This window comes from Schistocerca piceifrons, chromosome X (genome assembly GCF_021461385.2).
Source record: "Schistocerca piceifrons isolate TAMUIC-IGC-003096 chromosome X, iqSchPice1.1, whole genome shotgun sequence".
Lineage (NCBI taxonomy): Eukaryota > Metazoa > Arthropoda > Insecta > Orthoptera > Acrididae > Schistocerca > Schistocerca piceifrons.
In genome coordinates, this window is record NC_060149.1 from 353,575,130 (window position 1) to 353,598,038 (window position 22,909).

The 22,909-nt window shown below is 41.5% G+C and overlaps 1 protein-coding gene across 1 annotated transcript in view; it reads left to right on the forward strand.

Moving 5' to 3' along the window:
* The window catches only part of LOC124721638, a 262,023-nt gene that overhangs the window by 88,852 nt on the left and 150,262 nt on the right, over positions 1-22,909 (forward strand). The window contains exon 2 of the mRNA XM_047246701.1: positions 1,193-1,326. The gene's annotated coding sequence lies outside the window, so the exon portion shown is untranslated. The remainder of the gene's footprint in view (positions 1-1,192; positions 1,327-22,909) is intronic.

The window sequence follows — 22,909 nt, forward strand, 5'->3', positions numbered from 1 at the left end:
ACAGTTATCCAGTTGTCCAAGGTCCAACTTGTATGATCATGAGCCCAGAAAAGCTGCTACAGGTGATGTCTTTCTGTTAGCAAAGGCTCTCACGTCGCTTGTCTGCTTCCATAGGCCATTAACGCCAAATTTTGCCGCATTTTTGTCGAATGTCCCACATTTGTTTCTGCAGTTATTTCACACAGTGCTGCTTTTCTGTTAGAACTGACAATCCTGAACAAACGCCGTTGCTCTTGGTCGTTAAGTGAAGGCCATTGGCTGCTGCATTGTCAGAGAGGAGAAGTAGTGCCTGAAATTTGGCATTCTTGGCACACCCTTGACACTGTGGATCTTGGAATATTGAGTTCCCTACCAGTTTCTGAAATGGAATGTCCCATGCCTCTAGCCCCAGCTACTATTCCACGTTCAAAGTCTGTCAATACCCATCATGTGGCAATAATGACATCGGAAACCTTTTCACATGAGTCACCTGGGTATAAATAACAGCTCTGCCAATGCACTGCCCTTTTGTACCTTACGTACATGATACAGCCGTCATCCGTATATACGCATATCCCTATCCCAAGACTTTTGTCACCTCAGCATATATATTTGTCTTGCTGATATACAAACTGTATCAGCACTTCTTGACATTGTGCGTAGTCATTCTACAGATAACACAGTATCATAGCAGTTCTATGTCCCTGTTGTCATAAGTTAACTATAAATTTCAAATGTATACCCTTACTAATGCTAGGCAAGCAATAAATATATAGATAGATTATTCCACTCCCCAGCTAATTAATCTTTTCTCTGAGGAAAGCTGCTGCAGCTCTGCCAGAAGATCAGTTTTAGTATTTTAAATATTTTATAAGATGACATCGCAGTACACCCAAAAGTTTTAATGAGAATGACACCAGTCACGGAAGCTTACGTATTTGTAACACGACCATGATTTTTTGATAATAACTCTTCTTAAAGTATTGACTCTTATATAAGCTGCAGAAGCTGCTGCTTCAGTACCTACAGGCAATTTAAATCTGCACATGCTCACGTGGTTATTTTGAATACTTTTTGTTGGGTTAGTAAAGATGAAATACGTTAAATGTCTAAGCTCTTTTCGTGTAGCCCATTGTGTTTGAAATTTTCTTCTGTGCAATAAATATCTCATTGCTGGCACTATTAACAGATTTTTGTTTTGTTGTTCGAGCAGGACATTTACGTGACACGTAAACTAAACCCAGTTTGGAATTACGGTACGGCGAAGACCAAGCCACCTGTAAAAACAACGATGTCTGGAACGCATAGTGGTAACTAAGCGAGAAAAGTAATGGGCCAAGTTTTGTGGTGAGTAGTGTTACATTAATTTAAAATATCATTAGCATACTTAGTATTTACGCAAATTGCAGCATTATAAATGAAGTGTGCAGATGATGTGAAAATTGTGCAACATTAAATGTTGGTTGCTGTGTAAAAGATTAAAATTATAGTGATATACTGGCTGGTAAAGACATATCTTTTAAATAGTCTCTAACATGGACTAAATTCAAGACAGAATATTCATTAGATACTAAAGGGGCAAATGCCACCTCCCAGTGTGCATTATCCAGTGTTACGTTGAAGGATATGTAGAGACCATTATTGCCTTATGTTTTGGCTTCACCAACATTTGAATTGGCTATACTGTGTTGTTACTCGGAGCATTGTTTTCTTGCACAGTTGATATATAACCTAAATTCTGACCTTTTCATTTGTGATGCTTCAGTTTTCCCTTGTATGGTTGTGGCCTGCTGAGGTGCGAATCGGGGGGAGGGGTGCAAATAAAACCTCTCCTCACTTTGAGATGGAACAACATATAGTGGGCTACTGTCCCCTCTAATAGACTCTGCACTGTCAAGGAGATTACTTATGCATCACACTGCTCCTTCTATTCCTTCCAGAAGAAATGCACTGCCGTACATAGCACTGCAGCAGTCATATCAGAGTAATCCATAGTTTCATTTTATTTAATGTCCGTCCCCGGTAGGTGAGTGGTCAGCACGACAGAATGTCAATCCTAAGGGCCCGGGTTCAGTACCCGGCTGGGTCTGAGATTTTCTCTGCTCAGATGTTAGTCACACAACATCTCATCTCATTTTATTTAATAAGTAATAAGCCATCCCAATGAGATGATTGTGGAGCATGACAAACAGTATCACGTGTCCTGGTGGAACACCCCCCCTCTCCCCCATCCCTCCTGGCTCTCCATGCTAAACATGATTTTCTGCATTCTTAGCCTCCACTATTGACTGACAACTCATGGTCAGTTCTATGTTCTCCTTGAAAGTGGTATATCTTTTCAAATATAACATTTGAATTACTTCCAAGGTGGAGTCAGTCAGAGAGGTTGGGGTAGTGGTGTCTACTGCCGCATGTTGGGTCTGGGGAACCCTTGAGCCTAGCTCTTTCGCTTGTTGCCTCGGTCAGCCCTCCTTTACTTTAATTGCTTTTAGATACGGGTAGGGACTTTTTTTTCTGCCACGCCTTATTTTCTGTTTTAGGGGTAGCACTCCAATGAATAATGGGATGCTGCACACTTCAACTGTAATGAATCTGCCAGGCACCACTCACCTACTGATCTGATTACTTCTCTCACCTTGATTTATTACTGTCATTCTAACTGATCTCCATTACATTTTTAGCCTTCTCCCATTTAGTACAGGATGACACAGAAAAACGGGGACATTTCCACACTCCAATAAAACTAGAAGTGATGAAGAAAAGAAATTGCATCCATAGTAATTGAAACCTTACAACTTTGCCATTGATGTAACAATGATGGCATTTATCATTATTTAAAAATAACACCCTTTAGATGGCGTTGTCCTGCATGAATACATTCATGAAATCTGCTGTTAAGCTTCCTTATTGATTGCTGCAACATCTCCGCTGGGATACTGTGAATTGCATCCCAAATTGTTTTAACTCGTCCAGGGTTCTCGGTCGAGTCATGTAGACTTTGCTCTTGAGGTAGCCCCACAAGAAAAGTCACAAACAGATAAATCTGGCGATCTAGGGGGCCAGGGAATGTTATCGAATCGTGAGATCACATGGTTGCCAAACAATTCTCGCACATATGCCATTGATTGCTGTGCAGTGTGTGATGTTGCTCCGTTCTGTTGAAACAGAGCTTCTTGACTGTTTGGAAAGTTGTTCAATGCAGGTTTAACGAAAGTTTGTAACATCACCATCGGCATTGACAGTTATTGTTTTTCCCTGTTCATTTGCAAAAAAATACAGTCCGATAATCCCATGTGATGAATTACCACACCGTACTGTCACTTTAGTAGCATGTAAAGGGCGCTCATTAGGATTTGTGTTTGCCCAGTAACTGTAGTTCTAGAATAATGTTTTCACTCTGCAGCAGTGTGTGCGTTGATATGAAACTTCCTGGCAGATTAAAACTGTGTGCCGGACTGAGACTCAAACTTGGGACCTTTGCCTTTCACGAGCAAGTGCTCTACCATCTGAGCTACCCAAGCACGACTTGCACCCCATCCTCACAGCTGTGATGTCGGGGCGTGAGTCGTGCTTGGGTAGCTCAGATGGTAGAGCACTTGCCCATGAAAGGCAAAGGTCCTGAGTTAGAGTCTGAGTCTGGCACACAGATCTAATCTGCCAGGAAGTTTCAACAGTAGTCATGTTTATTCACACGACCTGTGAGATGAAAATGTCTGAACAGAAAACCCGACCTCTACATCATAGAAACCTTCAGTGTACTACTAGCCACTTTTTCCTCTCCATTTAACAATGGAATTTCTATTGCACTCTTAATGTTCATGTCTTTGCATTTAATTTTGCAGAAGGTTGGTTAGACTTTACCAAATACTGAAACTTTCCTTATAATGACCTTTTCTTCTCCAGCCGTTTCGCCTTGGCTTCCTTGCACTTCTCATTTATGCTTTGCTCATAAATGGCGTACATTGCTGTATGCCTGACTTTTATTGAACATTCGTACCTTAATAACACTGTTTGTCATCACTATTGATATAGTAATTTATTCATCCAGGGATAATTTTATAATTTTTGCAACAATAAATGATTTGGCATATTTTTACTTCTTTCATCAATCAATTGAAGTATTTCTTCTGCTACCCAATGTTTCTTCACAGTTACCTGCCTTGTAACTATGTTTGTATGTCCAACTCCTTTGATTACTATATTTAAGTACAGGGTGGGTATAATTAAACTTTCACTACTTAAGCCAGTGTAGACGGAAAACTTTACCGTTTGGGTACCCAACTCTCTAGGAATGATGTTCAGACTGATCCCTGCAGGATTTGCATGATTAGTAGTGTTACTGTCAAGACTTACCATTAGGCACAGGTATAGGTACGGCAGCGTAAGGTTGAAACACAAGCATTAGTGTGTGTTACAGTTTCAGTGAGTCACTTTGGGTCTGAACAAGTTGAGCAGGGATTTACTCATAAAGCTGTTTCATCGAAAAAATAATAATAGCGTTGCTGCCCTTCACGAGTATAGATGCATTAAAGGAATATGGAGAGGTGGTCCTTCCGTATCAGGGTTGAAGAACATGATCCGGAAGCTCAAATTAACTCACAATTTGTGAACGACTCCTGGGTATGCCCAAAGGCCAATTGCGCCACAAATTGTTGAAAAAGTTACTGTTGCCATAGCTAAGAATGTTGGAAGCCATGTTCGATCTTAAACAAGTAGACGAGCTGTGTCACAACAGCTGAATATTCTATGGTACATCTTTCGAAAACTGCTTCTAACAATTGTGAAATGGTATCTATACATGCTTCACAATACCAATTACTTTGTGCCACATGACACATACATTTCAGTAGACTTTGTTCTTACGTTTCTTGCAAGGGCTGAAGTTGACATGTGACCTTGGAGCATTTTGTGGAGTTTTGAAACACACTTTACACTCATTAGGGCAGGGAACACCACAGTTGTCATATTTGGGTTTTGTCACTGTCAGCAAATGTTCATGAAGTTCCCAAGCTTATTGAATGCGTCACAGTTCATGACTTGCCCATTTTTCTCTGAGGAACTTGGGAGCACAAGAACCAGAGACATGCAGTGTGACTGCCACACATTGCAACGTGAACGCCAGGCATTACTGTCTTCTGCGTCACCAATGTGTGATCCTGCTCTACGGGACAGAGATGCTTTGGTCTCGGTTGTGTTGATGCATGACAGAGCTCCACCTCCACTATTGCAGTCACTCGTTTCCTCCATAACACATTTGGAGAAAACTGAATCATTGGCTGATTGTTCCAAACTGCATGGCCACCAAGATCACTAGTTTCGAACCTGTGTGATTTCTGGCTGTGGGATTGCCTGAAGGACAGAGTTTATCAACAGGAAGACAGTATCGGTTGAAGATGAGCATACCAAAAGAGGTAGCCAGCATCCCACCTGAGATGTTTCAGGTAGCAGTAGAGGGATATGTAGTGCTGTTCCAGCCTGTCATTGTTATAAGCTCACTCGTTTTCCTTGGGGGGCCCTCTCAGGTAGCAAAAGTTTAATTATAACCACCATGTGTGTCCATTGTGACTGCCATTTTTAAGTATATACATTCCGGAACTGCCTATTCTGGTACTCATCATCGCAGTACCTACAGCCTTTAACTTCAAATGTGCCTCATCATTCCTCAGTTCTTCAGTATCTCACTTCTTTCCACATTCATTCTTGTGGATGATCCTCTTAAACTTGATCATTACTAAATTATATTAAGAGTGTATATCTACTCCCGGGTATGGCCTACAATCCGATGTGTGATTTCAGAATATCTGTCAGACCATGATGTACTACAGCTGAAATAATCCCGTGTTACCACGAGTTTTCCAAGCATACCTCATTCTCGTAGGACTTCTGGTGTATACACTATTAGTTGCTAAAATTTATTGCAGAACTCAATTAGTCTTTCTCCTATCTCATTACTACTACCGAGCTGATATTCTCCCACAATTGTCTTCTATTTCTTCCACTACCACAGTCTTCCAATACCCCCTGACCATTACATTCTTAGTCACTTCACTTTTAGTGTTGTGAAACTCCTAGTTAGAAGGCATTCTTTACTCTGTAACTGTCTTTGTCCTTAATTACGTTCAATGTCCTCATATACTTCCTCATCTTCTGCTTGTGACTTAGGATTGTATACCTGAACTACTATTGTTACCGTTGGTTTGCTATAGATTCCGATGAGAATAATCTGTCACTGAACCATTCACAGCAATTTACTCCCTGGCCTACCTTAGTATTCCTGGCCGAGTATACTTTTGTTACAAAATTGTCTGCTGCTGTTGATGTTACCCTATATTCGTGTGGCCAGAAATGCTTATCATCTTTCCATTTCACTTAACTGACCCCCACCCATAATATCTAGACTCGGCCTGTGAATTTCCATTTCCAGATTTTAGAGCTTCCCTATCACATTGACTGTAGACATTCCACACTTCAACTCATCTCATACTACATTTTCATTTGTCCTTCAATATTTTTCTTATGGTCATCTCCCCTTCAGCAGTCCCCTCCCAGAGATCCTCGTGGGGTACTAATCCATGATCTTTTGCCAATTGAGAGGTTATCATGACACTTTTCTGTTATATGTGTTGTGTATTGTGGATACAAATTGTGTGTCTTTAACGCAATCATTTCCATTGCTTCTTACATCCTCATTTCGTTGATTATTGCTGATTCAGCCGCATATTAGCAGCAGTTTTCCACCCCAGGGCAAGAAAGTGCTCCCAAACCTCTGTCCGCTTCTCCATGTATCTGAGAAGGCTGTTGGCAGATTGAGAAAGGCGGGGGAGGGTGGGAGGAAGAGGGAGGAGAAAGACTGACTTCCCCAACACACATGGAAACGACTGAAAGACGCTGCATTCTGCCACGTGTACATGATCTCGTAACCATAATCTTCAGACCTGTGCTGACTGTCTTATATTGCTCAATTTTGGTGTTGCCAAAGTTGTGACAGTTTGTTACACTCATAATTATTAAGTTAATTTCGGGATACTTTGGGCCTCAAATTTTATGGGTGAATACCTTTGAAATGCTATATTTACCAGAATTTCAATTTGTTGGTGTTATCTTATACCTATGTAATGAGTACTGATGTAAACAAAGTATTGTTATTTTTGTATTAAAATATTTTTTGCATTTCTTGTTATTAAGAGGGTAGGGATATTAAAAACGTGAGTGACTACAAGTAAAATTTGAAGGAGAGGGGGAGGGGAGGGGGGCAAGACAATAACAAGCTTGACCCCCATTCAAGAGCTGAAACATGCATTCATCCCTGGACCTTCTCGTACTGTTTAACATGTAGCACAACAGACTGTTACAGACTCTACTCGCGCCAGATGAACGAGCGTTGGTCAGGTCTACTGTGTAGCTTTTGGTTGTGCTTTCCAAGCCTATTACCAGATTTGTCTACACAAACCGTACCTCAGTGAGAAAAGTGACTAAAGTTGATAAATGGCATATTCACTTTGTCACTGTTGTTACATACATGTGAAATACCCCCTAGTGCATGACAAATGTAATGGAACTAACTGTCAACTACACTTACTTGAAATTCAAGGGAAGCTTATACTATTTCAGTTTGTTTTTTAGAATTTATTCTTTAAGTTGAGCTCACTCAAGTATTAAATCTTTGAGTTGACTGTTATTGCCGTGGTGTGCAATGCTGAGCTGATTTCTCACCTCGGTTTCATTATGAAAATAATCAGTTAAAATATGTTTAGAATGTTAAGACATGACACAACAAAGATTGTGGTGACAGGAAGGGCTTCAGGTTGCTAAGGAGATAGACTAACTGCCAAGTACCGGATGGTTGAATGACTATAATTAGTCAACCCTACTTTGCTTGGTGGAACAAACCCTGAGAAAAAGGAGTAATTGTTGTTTTTAACTTCAGTAGATTATACTGAAGGTGGAGCTTCTTACGTAGCATAAAATTTGTGAAAAAAAGCACGCATATTCTTCAACCAGGAAGGCAATATACATCTTTCATATACTGGTGGATGCAGTGAGGTTCGTTCCATGGTAGGAAGCTATAGTTTTCATGTAAATCTTGTTACAAATTATTGGAGGTAGTCATTTTCAATGACACACTTCCAGTTTCTGTTGACATGCACATGCACATGCACATGATTAGGAATTCACAGAGCACATTGCACTTGCTGTGTTCCTAATGTCGTTGTGGTAGGCAAATTTGCATATACTGAAACATCTTGAAACTTAAATATATACTGCAGAAAAATTTATAAATGGTTTAATGTATTCGTACCTTAATAACACTGTTTGCCATCACTGTTGGTATAGTAATTTATTCATCCAGGGATAATTTTATAATTTTTGCAACAATAAACTATTTGGCAGTTTAATAATAGGAAAAACCAAAGTTACACACACACACACACACACACACACACACACACACACACACACACACACACCATGGAAATCTCATCCACCAACAATCGACTTACGACAATGTGCATCCAGAGTGCCAACAAAAAGTATACTCTCATCAATGCACATGCCCCCACCAACATCGACAACAAGAACCACCCCGAAACTTTCGAAAGTTCTGGAACCGACTCAAAAAGACCATGAGCAAAATTCATCAAGATTATGTGAAAATCCTAATGGGAGACTTCAATGACCAACTTGGCAAGGAAAATATCTATCGAAAAATCCTTGGCAAGAATTCTGCACACTGAAACACGAACGTGAATGGTACACGGCTGGTTGATATCTGCCAGTAATTTGACCTCAAGATTATGTCTACCCACTTCAGAAAACCCGCACACAAACAGAAATCATGGTGATCACCCATCCAACAACTCGGTGAATACCAGATCGATCACGTAACCATCTCCCATGCCTACTACAGAACCATGCATGATGTCCAAGTCCAACGGGGTGCGAACATCAATTTGGACCACTACCTTACATGTATCAAAGTAAAATTTTCCCCGAAGAGAATTCACTACAAAAAGCCCACATTCAAAAGTTTCATATATATCGAAAATTCAGGAAACACATATAGCAGAAGAATGGGAGAAAGACCCGGCGAATAATTGGACTGACTTCCACAACAAAATAATCAGAAAAGCCAAAGAACTAATCCCACTGCAAAAGAAGGTAATACACCCCTGGTGGAATTCTGACTGTGATCAAGCCATCATTACCCACCAACTCGCCTTCCAAAAGTACAATAGCCACAAATCACCAGAAACGCAACATCTGCAAGCAGACAAGCAGAACCACCAGGAAAACAAAATGCGACTACATCCCTGAACTACTCAAATCAGTTGAGGATAACTTCAGGAACTACAACAGCTGAAATTTCTACAACACTTTCGCGAGCAGGATTAAAGGTTATCTACCTCAGAATCTGACTTTCAGGAAACGAGATGGAAAACTTGCACTCACTAACCAAGACATCTGCAAAGAACTGGTACGGTATTTTTACGACCTCCTCTACTGCCTCCAACCACCCAAACGTTTCCAACACGTAGTACCAGAGCACACAAAACCGATGCAGAACCACCAACATAAGAAGAAATCCATCACCAAATCAAGAAACTCAAGAATGGAAAGGCATCAGGAGAAGATGGAATTGTCTCAGAATTACTGAAAAATCTGGGGCAACGATCACTTCAGGAAATCGCACAATCAACCAAGAAATCTGGCAAAGTGAAAAACTCCCATGTGACTGGAAATTTGCACTCATCCACCCACTCCACAAAAAAGGAAACAAATATGATGTAAATAATTACAGAAGAATCTCCCTCCTCCCCATCCCTAACAAAATACTCTCTGCCTGCCTCCTAAAATGCACACAAGAACAGCTCGAGCCCCTAATTGGTGATTACCAGACAGGGCTTAGACAACACAGATTTTCAACGTGAAATCCACATTAAAATTTCGAGCCACACAAAATCTCCCAACCGTCTGCACATTCATCAACTTCAAGAAAGCCTACGACTCCATCGATCGAGAATCCCTCTGTAATTTACTCGAAGAAAGCAATCTTGACCCAAAAACACGATTCGTCCAATAAACCCTAACCATCACAACTTCTAAAGTCAAGTTCAGTGGAGAAATCTCCCAATCTTTCCTCATCAAACCCGGCATCCGACAGGGTGACGGAATCTCCCCACTACTCTACATCATCATTCTCGATAAGATCATCAAAGAATGGGAAAACGAACTGTAAAAAGCAAAACAGTGGGAGACTCATCATGCTAGGAAAAAGACAGGATAACATCAATGTCATGTTTAGCCTTCGTTGATGATCTCGCGATCCTCTCGGAGGATGAACAAACAGCAATTTGTCATATCAAAGTACTCAAAGAATGCGTCAAAAAAGTCGGGCACCAAATCTCGTTCATAAAAACTGAATTTATGGCCACAAAACACGTCAAAACAGAAAATTTGGTCACAGAATACGGCACAATAAAGAATCACTTTAAATACTTGGGTGAAATCATCGAACCCACAGGAAAAAGACTAGCCCAAAAAGCATGTGAAGTCAAATTGTGAACATATTCAACAAAAGGTGCATGCATATCAAAAAAAGAATTCGACATTATGTGACTGTCATCAAACCCGAAACACTGTATGCAAACAAGACCCCAAACCTTGATTACAAAGGGGATCTCGACAACATCAAAAAAGTTGAAAGGAAAATCATTCGCAAAATCCTTGGTCCAAAGGTCACAGGTGAAGGATATCTGCTACATATAAACACAACAGAAAAATACACCACCATTGAAACAGATGTCCACAAACGACGGCTGAAGTTCTATTGACACATTATGCGACTGGATGGCAACAGATTAACAAAGAAAATTCTAATGTGCTTGCAGAAACTAAAAACAACAACAGTCTGGATCAAGTTCAAACTGATCTCAAAAATGCCAACATCACATCCACGGACATCGCAGATCGAAAAATCTTTAGGCAGAAGATCCAGTGCTGGGAAGTTGCACAAGAAGAAAAACCCAAAAGATCTACGGGTAAATGGATGGATGAACATCGAGCTAAACATAGCGAGAGGATGAAACGACTCTGGAAGGACAAGAAAAATAACAACCACAGATCTTAGTTCACTTTGTGTGATCCTCTATGGGTCTAAACAATTTAAATAAATAAATATACACTAGTGTCCAAAATTAAAGCAACAAACCACTATTTCCTTGTCCTGTGTCTAATTGACTATGTAATCTTACAAACACAGAAGATGGCATTTCGGTTAACGGAAAACCACGCCAACAGTGACGTCAGCTCACCTATCAAATGGAGTGTTTGTCGGGTAGTCCCACAACCACACTCGCTGTGTACACTCAGACAGTGCAGTATGGCACAGAGAAGACTCATACTGGACACTATGCAGTGGAGGGCCGTAAGAGGAATGGAAGCAGGACAGTCGCAAGCACAAGTGATCCAATGGCTTAATGTGAATCATTCTGTTGTTTCTCGGATGTGACGACAGTTTATAGAGAGTGAAACAGTATCGTGCAGACCAGGGCAAGGCCGACCACGGGTGACACCAGCAAGTAACCTAACCTAACCTAACCTAACCTAACCGTTATTTGGCTGTAAGGGCACGACGGTACCGCCTCGGTACTGCACAGCAACTGGCATCTAACATTGCAGCATCCACTGAACATGTTGCATTGAGGTAAATACTGTACAAAACGCTTCCACAGAGAGGCCTTTATTGTCGGAGACCTGCTGTATGTATGCCTCTGATGCCTCTTCGTAGAAGGGAAACGTCTAGAGTGAAGTCATCAACCTGCCACCTAGACAGTCCAACAGTGGGCCAATATTCTTTTCACAGATGAATCTCGATTTGTTCCAGAGAGTGATTCTTGACGGATTCACATCTGAGGGGAATAAGGAACACGATTTTAAGACCTGAACATTGTGGAAAGAGGCCGATATTGAGGAGGATTGTTAATAGTGTGGGCAGGGATTATGTTGATCACTCGAACACCTCTCCATGAAATTGTACGGATCAATTGGCAATGCTTAACTGCTGTCAGGTATTGTGAAGAGGTTTGGGGATCTCGTGTACGGTTGTTGCGAGGTCCTCTGCACCCAGACTTTCTATTGATGGAAGATAATGCTCGACGTCATAGAGCACAAGTGGTTGCTATTTTCTTTGAAACGGAAGATACTGTAGGCATGACATGGCCTGCTCGCTCTCCCGATTTGAATTGGAACGCACAGAGGAGACAGGTTGCATCATGTCAGCACCACCAATCACTCTTCAAGACTTGTGAGCAACTCCACAGGAAGAATTGGTGGTGTTGCCTCTACATGACACTAATGACACTATGCACAGCATGCTCTGTCGTTGTCAGGCCGTATTGCTGCCAGAGGTGGTCACAGCCCATATCGAACACATTAAACAGTTGTCGGAATGTGTGTACAAATCTGTTAAGCTAGATAAAATGAATATCATTTTCGTCTGCTGTTATGCATTTTGTAGTTGTTTATGTTCTCTATGCTCTACGTTGTTTCTACTTTGCTATCACCTGTTTATACTGTTTTGTGAGAAAATAAATGCAACCTTCAAATGTTTTTTATGAACACATTGTTAGTTCCCTGGAAGTGCCTATGAAAATGACAGCTTATATTTATTTAATGCTGCCAAGCCATAACGTCAGTTTTCGCTAGCGGAAATCGTGGAATTCCAAAATAAAGAATGACTGGACCATGTTCAAAGTTGACGTCTCCCAAATCAGAATATATTGTGTCGCATCGTGGTAACCTCTCTCTACTGGAAGGGAACTCAGTGGACCGTGTAGTTACCTGGCACAGTCGAGAGAGGACTGCAAGTGGCAAGTGTGTGCTGTTGTGTTGGCTGCTGCATGAACTTAATCGAGGTAAGTGTGTTTGAGACAATAAAACCATTGTCTGCCGTTGCTATGCCACAGAGCATTTTCATCAGATCTCTATCAGACTCCTATCTTCAGTTTTCATCTTTTGTTTTGATATGACCTTTCAATTATGTAGCTTACGAGTAAAAGACTGCTGATGAAAAGTAAGATGACTTCAAAACTGAAGTAGATTTTAAAATCGTTGGCGGTAATTTAACGGAAGTTACGCAAGTACTAAAGTTCGAAACTGTGTGTGGTATAGCACACGTCATGTGCTTTTGTTAAAAGGTAATGATATTGAATTGCATCATGTCCTGATGGACAGTCTCTTATTAGCCACATTCAGACTTGCATCTGTTCAGTGTTTGTAAATGACGCAACACAGAGCATACATGTCATCACCCACAGAAGTATTTTGAGCGCTATATATTTGACTTTAATGTGATAAAAGTGGTGGGGTATCAGTACAAGTAGAAGCAACAAATATGTCAGAAAACGAAGCATTCTCATTTTCAGAACAGTTTTCTTGAACTCATCCAATTGACACTCGTGTTGTGATTTAAACAGCATCAATGGCAGACAAATAAAATTTCAGTTATGAGAGTAAGGGACTTTTATTACAGTAGTATTGTTCTGTTATGGTGCGTTTTCCAACTTTTATTGGACTGTAGCGAGTAGTGACTGGAAGAGAGGATTAAAGCATCAGTCACAGTGGGAGGATGAGTTGATACAGAGGCGCACAGGATGATGGAGAAGGGCTGAAATCAGTTAAGAGTATATGTGGCTCTCGGAGAAAAGTATCCGCTCAGCATGTTGATGAATTGTTTACTTCTACACGTTTCGTGCGAGCAACTTAATTTTCCAAAGTTTGCTTCATACTGGTTATGCTGAAATATACAATCAAGCCAAGTGTAATGTAAACTGTCTTAAAGCATGATACCGCCAGAACCCCACTAGTTACGGGTTCGAGTCCCGCCGCAGTTACAAATGTAAATTTTACTATTCGATGTATGCTCCCATACACCGAAAAGAATGAGTTCTTATATATCTTCGTATCAAAAGACATTTTGAAAACTAATATTAGACTTCAGATCTATTGTTTCTTAAGGAACTTGATGAAATCAGTATGGGTAGATTCTGTCATAATAGCGACAACAGACATGCTTGGAAGTATACAGTAGGAAAGCAAAAACATTTTAGTAAACAGGGCTGAGCAAACGAGCCGTCACCTACTTCAGTGTAAAATATTGTCCTCCTTAATACAAATATATTTAAAATGTTGACATTTCAATTAAGTCACCATCTCATTGGGCTTGAATTTCATCTATTGCCCATTGTTGAGGAATGTGGTAGATGTATTGGGTTGGTGTACAAGTTCGTAACGTTTTTCCGAAAGTTTAATTAACACAACAGATACACATAACAGAGACTTCAGTCAGCAATAATGTATGCTCCTTCACTATTCACTAGTCTGCCAACGCTGGGGTAACTTTCCGATTTCACGACTGATTTTGACAAGCTTCATGCGGAAAGGAAGTTCCTTGTAGGTTGTTGCATAGAGGGTGTAGAAGTCGAAAATCTGAGAGCGGAAGATCAGGTGCATAAGGTGGGTGCGGAATGACTTCCCGATGAAACTCCTGTATAGTGTTTTTGTCAGTCTAGCAGAACGTAGATAGGCATTATTGTGAAGCAACATCACACAGTCTTCCTGGTCGTCGCATTTGGATAGCATCTGCAAGACTTCTCGGTTGTTGACTGTAAATGTTGGCAGTGATGGTTACACCTCTGGGAAGCAGTACAACACATCACCGCTGTTCAGCCAGATGTAGAATGTGGATGCATGTAGGTCTTCGTATGGGGAGTTGCTGCTTTGTTTGGACTCAACGATTCCCTTCTTTTTCTGTATGTTACCATAAAGACACCATTTCTCGTTATCAGTAACAATACGGCATAGAAATGGTTGGTGTTCATGAGCTAATTGATGAAGAGCACGCAGAAATGTACGTATGGCTACCTGCTGATGTTTTTTTATTTATTTTATTTATTTATTTTTTATTTGATTTTTTTATTTTTTATTTTATTTTATTTTATTTTATTTTTTTTGCTTAGAGCGTGCAATACCCATACACCTTATTTTGGAGCCTTCCCCACCAAATGCAAATGTCACACGATCGTGGTGTGATCACAGTTCATCGCATTTGCCAGTTCTTGATTACACTGATGCAGATCATTGTGAATTGATGTGTTTAAACAGACTTCGCTAAACCCAGTAGGTCTTTGTTAACGTGGAGAGTCGCTGATGCCAAAATGATCCTCCTCAAAACGAAAAAAACATTTTCTTGCCGTGCTCTGCTAAATAGCATTAACCCCACATATGGCCTAAATGTTTCTGGCAGCCTCTGCTGCTGTCACACCTCTTGAACTCAAAGAGAAGAATACATCGGAAATTGTCAGATTCCCCCACTTGGCACCCCATTTTCTAGCGCCCACAGCTCCACTCACTATCTCGAAATCACATATTGACAATATGTAAACTCAGATAGCAACGGTGAAATACAAATAAAAAAACGACAATTGATAATTAAAACCACAGCAACTGGAATACTAACATGCAAAACAAAAACACTACGAACTTACGCACCAACCTAATATGATTAGACAATACCACATCTTGCTGTTGATGTAAGATGACATCTAACACGCAAATAAAGTCCAAGTGGCATAGGTCTGTAACTGGACCTCCAAGATCACCTGATACCAATCCTCTGGATTGTTGATGCTGTGTGGAGTCATTTCAAAAGTGAAGTTTACAGCACTCATGTTGATATTATTGAAGAACTTGAGAAGCATAATGTACAGTCCTGACAAGATTTTCGAGATGATCTGTGGTGGTTTGAAAGTAGTTTTATCTCACTGAAGAGACAAATGAAGTATTGCATATACAAAATCGTACATACTCCGCAAGCCACCATACGGTGTGTGGCGTAGGAAACCTTGTGCCACTGTTAGTCATTTCATTCCTGATGCACTCGCAAATTGAGCATGAGAAGAAATACTGTCTATATGCCTCCGTACGAGCCCTAATTTCTTGTCTCTTGTCTCTTGTCTTGTCCCTACGCGAAGGGTGCATTAGTGACAGTAGAATAGTGCTGTGGTCAGCCGCAATGCTGCTTCTCTAAACTGCCTCGATAGCGTTTCACGAAATGAACATCCTGTTCCCTCAGAGATTCCACTTCGAGTTCAGCGTTTCTATAACATGTGTTTATCGAAGTTACAAGTACCAAGTCTAGCAACACACCACTGAATTGCTTTGATGTCTTTCTTTTATTTGACCTAGTGGGGGTCCCAAACACCCGAGCATTATCGAAATATGGGTTGCGGTAGTGTTGTACATGTGGTCTCCTTTGTAGGTGAGCTACACTCATTTAGCATGTTCCAAAAAAACCAAAGTCGACTATGTGGCTTTGCTACTACCCACCTAGTTTGCTCATTCCCTTTCATATCACTTCGCAACATTAAGTCTACACATTGAATTGACATGCCTGTGTCAAGCAGCACACTCCTATTACTGCATTCGAACATAAAATCTGCATCGACTTACATTTCTCTACATTTGGAGGAAGCTGTCATTCATCACACCAAATGTGCAGTGTCGCTACACACACATGTACTGTCAGTGATGTCGTCAGGTACCTGCCCAGTCAAAGCCCCCACTGACAATGCAGGTGCTGAAGCTGGGAACTCCCCACACAAGTTTTATGTGCCCGGCATGGCTGGGGAGTGGGGTCTCAGGCAACAATTTACTCGCCAGGTAACCGCTGCTGTGTCTGGGTGGCGTCTGTAGGGAGACTTCCCGTTGGCAGTAGGCGGTACCATGGCTGAGATTCGCACATGAAGTGGATTTAACTTTCTTCCACTGGCGGCCGCAAGCCCCAGCAGTCTCTTCGGATGGGAAAGATTATTCTAAAGCGCACGGACACTACCCTGCCATGTTTCGTTCCCTGTCATTGCAGTGGGAAGAGGGACAAGCCAGATGGGTGGGTGCGAACACTTCACACAATACTTGGTATGTACTCATACTGATGGGGATTAATTTACTGCAATGAAACCACTATTATTTATTGAAAACATTGAAGACAAAATTCGGGAATTTGAGTCTCTGGGAAAAATGTGAAATGGTTCGTGATTAATAGAGACTTTCTCTGCTATCCACTCTTACAGCCCTTTCGGCGTGTGATTGTCTAACATACCTGTGACCATTGCCCCCACACAAGAGTTTGAACATGGTCCAAGGAATCATCTTCTACAGAGATCTTATGCTCCAAACAGATAGGGAGCTCCAGACTAATCTCCAGTGGCAAGGCAATACATTTTATTAGCATCAACAATTGTATGAATACAAGCTCTTTACCTTAGACTTCAAAGGTAATGTCATTTTCGAGAAGGTTATGGTCATGATGTACAGGTGTGATGTGAAACCAATGTCCCACTCCTATGAGCTGCTTAGCTGTTTATGCCTTGGAATATGTTATCATGATGCATGGTGGACCCAAAGTGTGGTAGCGAAGTTACAAGAAAGGTAGTCCTTATGAATATCCACCTTTTGCGTATCAGCTGTGTCGAACATCACCCTCCATGTTCGCCAGTGTGCCTAGTTACAATGAAAGAACAGAAGATCGAGGAATAAAAATCTATTGACTGCCTGTCTTACATTGAGTCCTGTTGTATATCGAGGCAAAGAAGAAACACGAACGCCTACATCCTATGGATGTGTCGTTCAGTTGTGCAAACATTATGACCATTCAGTGTCTACCAGTGAGAGGGCTCCCTCACCCTGGCAACCCCAGACTAAACCCAACTTCAAACAGTGGCTCAGTGAGCCATGGCCTGGGGCCCAGGGCTGTCTGCTCTTCATCTGTCCCCAAGCACAATATGGATAGCATCTCGAACAAACCTTGCTCACCAAAGGTTGAGGAGGAGGAGGAGGAGGAGGAGGAGGAGGAGGTGGTGGTACTAAGCTCCTCCTGTGCCTGGAGGCAACAAATCCTCCCCCCCCCCCCCCCCCCCTTTTCAGATTCTGAGCCAATGTTGGTTGTTGGTGGATGTGGTTCCAGCCCCATAATCACATTCAGTGGAACTGTAATGGATACTACTGTCACCTGCCAGAACTTCACCACCTTATTATTACCTCTTGTTCTGAGGTCTGCATTGTTCTGCCAAGAAATACTGTTCACTGATGACCATTCTTCAATGCTCTGTTGTTGTGCATTCTGTCAGAACCTTGCTGGTTCTGAAAGGCCATCTGGAGAGGTCTGTGTTTCGGTTTCTACAGATGCTGTCAGTGAATGGATTCCTCTTCGTACCTCATTGGAGGTAATTGCAGTGCAGGTGCAAATGACCTCAGTGATTAACTTTTGCAATGTTTACGTACCTCCAGGCAGGCCACTTATGCTGAATTGATGACATTAATCCAACAATTTCCACCCCCATTTTCTCCTGCTTGAGGACTTCAACACACACCACCCCTCTCTGGGGAGTACCACTTCTTCTGGTAGGGGCCTTCTAATTGTCCAGTTTCTTACATACCATGATCTGTGCCTCCTCAGTGATGGTTCTCTTACCCTTTTCAATGCCACCCATGGCACCTTTTCAGCTATCGGTCTTACAATCTCTTCACCTAATCTTGGGGCTTTGCTACATTGGTCTCTAAAACGACCTTTGAAACAGGGACCACTTTCCAGTGACCCTGTCATTTCCTTGCTACAGCCAGATTGGCCAATTAGCAAATTGGGAACTTCACAGGGCCAACTGGCCTTTGTATGCCTCCGCTGTTGCATTCACTACCTCTCTGTCGAAATATATTGATGAGGTTGTGCAATGCGTCTTGTGCAATGATCCACATCGCTGGGACTGCTGTTCCCCTTTCTGCAGGTCACACCACCCTCACACTGTCAGCCAGTGCCATTGTGGACCAGACATTGCAATAGCTATTCAGGATCGCTGCCACGTTGTGCAGTGATTCAAACAACATCCTTCACAGACCAGTCTTATCACTTTTAAGTGACTTCGTGCTAAGGCTTGCCTTTAATCAAATGCTGTGAGCACTGTGTCTCCCCCTGGGTGGGCAGTATGCCTCTTCACCTAAGATGTGGGACAAGCTCTGCTGTCGTACAGGCCTCCAACAACCGATAGCTGGTTTGGGTCTTGTTCTACAGGTGGTCTTTGTACTAATTCATCGGCTCTTGCAGACCAGCTTGTGGCCCACAGCATCGACATAGTCATCTTATGTGGCTATTTTTTACTGTTACAGTGACAAGTTGAAGCCATCCTCTGATGTTTCACTCCCCACCAATCTGAATTCTACAATGAACTCTTCACTGACGAGGAACTACTTCAGGCTCTTGCCTTGTCCTACGACATGGCTCCAGGCTCTGGTTCAGTTCAGTAAGATGATCCAACACCTGAATGTTCCCCAAAGGCGGCATCTACTAAGGATTTTCAACCATATTTGGCTTCAAAGTGCCTTCCTCTCAGCAGTGATGAGATGACATAGTAGTTCCAATACTTGAGTCTGGCAAGAACCCAACGTCTCTCATTAGTTACTGGCTGATAAGCCTGGCCAGTGTACTCTGTAAGATGCTTGAAAGGATGGTTGCCTGCAGATAATGTTGGCTTCTCGGATCTCAGCACGCCTTTTGTCTCTCAGTCAGTGTCGTTTCTGGGACATACAATGCACAGCCAACAGTTTGGAAACAACAGTCTGCCAGGCTTTTTCTAAACTTCAACAGTTTCTGTCGTCTTTGACCTGCATAAGGCATGCACCACGACTTGGTGTCGTCACATTTTACTCACTGTCATTGGTTGGAGCTTTCAAGGCTCTCATCAATTTATTAGTTCTTATCCTGCCTGTTGTTCCAGGTAAGATTCGGCACTTCACTCAGCTTGCCACTGGTCCAAGACAACGGCGTCCCACAGGGCTCTGTGTTCAGTGTCACCATCTTCACTGCCATCATGGGGTAGTAACCTCTGTTGATTTCAGGCCACTAGTCACCCTTGTGTTGTGTGTCATTGAATTTTGTATTTGGTACAGTTTCCACTCGGTAGCCTCTGCTAAACGCCAGCTCCAAAGAGCCAACTGCCAGGCCTCTACATGGACTCTTTCCCATGGTTTCCAATTATCTCCTACTAAAATGCACGTTCAGTTCTGCAATTGGACAACGGTCCATCCTGGTGTAACTGTACTTAGGTATCCAGCACCTAGATGTAACAGTCCCGTTTCTGGGCTCTCCTTTTTAATAAAAAGCTGACTTTTCTGCCGCATCTACTTCTGTATTCACCACTCTTGCATCAAGGGAATAATGACCTTGTTGTTTGGTCCCCCCCTTCTCCCCCCCCAACAATCAACCATAGATTTGTTTCACGGATGTCGGACTAATGACCTCATGGTTTGGTGCATAAATCCACATACAACCAACCAACACTGGGTTTAGAAATTTATACAGTCTTTCATAATGTATTTTTTGTCTACGTGTGGTAAATGAATTTGTAACATTATTCTGTTGCTGTGTATGCTGACTGAAGAAAATTCAAACATAAATTGCATATTAAGTTGGAGTTACATTCAAATAATAAAGAACTTAAAGAGATACAAATTAAGCACAACCTGTCTGTTCTGTGTATTATGAACCTTACAGTCGCTCTATATTTTCTTGTATATTATGTAACATAAAGCAGAGTTAAATATGTGCACTTATCATCCATGATGACTTCAGCTGTAGGGATATATGTATCCAATAAGTACAACAGCTGCTCGTTCCATACTCAAAAGCATGTAGAGGGTGAACCAGAAATCCACTGACATAATTTCAGAGGTTGTTCAGGGACACCTTCAGAGTCCTTTCATGTAAGTGACCCACATGTCAGCATATAGTTACACAGTAATTCTGTAATTGTTATTTATTTGGTTTGATACCCCAATCATCTTTGCTTCTGTGAAGATACCTTCATATCAATGAAAGTTTCCATAATATGCAATCATTCTAACGTGGAAGGACCCGGTTTCTTGTAGGCACTTATGTACAGAAGTACTGCGATTAGGTTATAGTCTATGCAGGAACAGCTCAGCAGAGCGTCATTGTGCCAGTCTTCATCTGCATTCAGAGAACCCACACATGAAGCCTACTCTTAGTCACTGGATCCATCCCTACTGCCGTGTATCACTGTTGATGTATAACTAACATTGCCAGAAAGACATAACCTAGGAATGGGGCATGCAAGTTTGATGGCATAGACTATGGTGGGCATTAGTGTTGTCAGCAGTGAGTAATGAGTGAATAGAACATCTTTGTTTCCAAACAAGACAGATAGCACATACCATCAACATTTGCACTGTTGTATACTATTTTCAGTACAATACAGGTACAAAGCTAATCGGGGCAAGAAACCAAATTAAATTCAGTAATGCTGCAACAAACCAGCAGAGACTGTGGGTACCTTACACCAAACTATAGGAAGTATCCCTGAAAAACATCTGGGAGTTTGTCATTGGGTATCTTTTTCATCCTGTGTAACACAACTGTTAGTGCTTTGTCTATTAAAACAGTGACAGGACACGAGCTCCGAGTCCATCATTACGAACGAAATTGAGAGAGAGGATATGAAATGGAAGCACACATGTGCAAATACTCTTGATGTTAGTCTTCATATTGACTGATAGGTCGTTATTGTATAACACGAACAACTAGAGTACCAACTCACTTCCATGGGGAACGCCTGAAATTGCTTCCATATATGTCGATCTCCATCCAGTATATCATGCAGAGCCTTCCCTACCAAGGAATCCTCTATGCAGTCACAAATACTCTTCATTATCCCATTTGATAGTATCACTGTTAAAAGTAACAGTTGTGTTGTACAGTACCGATGTTCACAGAATCCTTGCTGGTTGGCGTGAAGGAGGTCATTCTGTTGTATATACGCCATTGTGTTTGAGTCTGAATATATTTTGAAGATCTACAACTGATGAATGCCAAAGATATTGGATGGTAGATTGTGGATCACTCCTGCTGCTCTTCTTTTAGACGGGTGTGACCTTTGCTCCCTTTCAGCAGCAGGGTACAGTATTTTGTTTGATGTACAATATTTTATGGTTAAAATAGTGTCCAACTCAACTGCAAATTAAGAGTATGTGTAGAATCTAATGGCGTCAGGCCCAGGGACATGGTCTGTGTTAATTTTTTCAGCTGAATATCACCACCATTGACAAAAAATATTACTTCTGTTTGCAGTGTGAGAATGGAAGTAGTGCAGTATTTGTGGATATAACTTTTTAAAGAGAAATTTCAAAATTGTGTTCACCATTTCTGCTTTTGCTTTATTGCTCCGTTTTCAGTTTCTGTGTAATCCATGGGTGTCAGGGTGTGCCATTGACAGTGTCAATATACAATCGGAATTTATTTAGGTTTTATGGAAACTCTTTTGTTATATGGTAGTCATAGTAGATTACACGCAGCTATGGGGGCTCCCTCCCATGGCGAACTGTTTTGTTAGGTTCCTTTCCAACTAGTACTATTCTTCTAAACTTCATGTACAGGTCCTAGGACAGTGCTGCTTATGAACTTCGGTGAAATTCCGGGAGCAAGGCTGGTCTTTCCTAGCCAATTGCTGGAATGAGCCAAGTATGATTTTGAAGCCCAAGCAATAGGTATCGTTCATTTTGGTTGTTGCAATAGCCTTTTCAACATGTTGAATGAGACTCCCAAGCATACATACCAAGTCCACAAGATGATTCTTCCTATTTCTTGCTGCCACCTTGCTAAGAAGTACCATCACTGGTCATACTTTCAAACTACATCTACATAATTATGTGGCAGTTCACACTTAAGTGCCTGGGAGAGGCTTCATCCAACTATAGTCAGACTATTTATGTACTATTTCATTCACAAACAGTGTGCGGCAAAAATGAACACTTAAATTTTCCGCGTGAGCTGTAATTTCTCTTACTGTGATGGTCATTTCTCCTC